The following is a 1,068-nucleotide window of genomic DNA, read 5'->3' on the forward strand; positions in this document are numbered from 1 at the left end:
TATGCAATCCGAATCACCAAAATTCTATATCGAACCGGTTTCTGAGACACAAAGCATTCATCATCAAAACAAGTGCAATAAACACAAACCTCCCAGCCAATTAACTTACAAAGATGAAAAGATCTTCTCTTGGCTGTGTGTGATAGAATCTCGACCTCACTGACATATCGGTACAGGTCTTGTAGAGGTCCTCTTATCGGTAATGATTTACAACCTTTTTCGAAACGTATTTCATGGTTTACATGCTTCAACTCGTAAGTGGTGCATCGAAAAAAATATATATATCGTAAACTGAGAACTTTTATGGATATGATTGCAGACAGTAAAATATGATGGGTAGTGATATGATGCAGATATCAAATGTTCGCATTCTTAAAGGGATAAACATGTGGACGTTAGACAGTGACGTTAGATATAACTTCTATAACTTTTCTCTTGAGACAAATATGAAAAAAAGAAAGAACGAAAAAGGAAAGAGAACCTTTATTACAGGTCATATGCTATGATTATGACCCCTGCGTTTAATTGGGCGTAAACGAAGGAGTGAATAGAGGTCACACACGATCTGTAATAGTTGGGACCATTTTACAAGTAGGAGCTGTCATCATATACTAATTGTGACGGATCGTCTCAATCGAGCGGCTGTCACTGTGCTTCAGGTTTTTTAACTCTAACGAGACGATCAGTTGATAATGAACGTGCAGTATGTATGCACATATATATTTGTACACACAAACACATACACACACTCATGGAAACACACACACAACACACACATACACACACATACACATACACACACACACACAAACACACACACACAAACACACACACACACACACACACACACAACACACACACAAGTACATACACACACAAACACACACACAAACACACACACATGTACATACACACACACACACACACACACACACACAAAAGAATACTTATCCAGATCTGCCATTAGGGATTTCGTGTCCCAGGGCAGTTCTAGGAAAATAATGGAACCAATTAACTGTTTTATATATTTTAGGAAAACATAAAATCGTTTCGGCACCTAAAAATATA

Source organism: Penaeus japonicus, unplaced genomic scaffold, assembly GCF_977035675.1.
Source record: "Penaeus japonicus unplaced genomic scaffold, GWHDUDI00000001_assembly GWHDUDI00000002, whole genome shotgun sequence".
Lineage (NCBI taxonomy): Eukaryota > Metazoa > Arthropoda > Malacostraca > Decapoda > Penaeidae > Penaeus > Penaeus japonicus.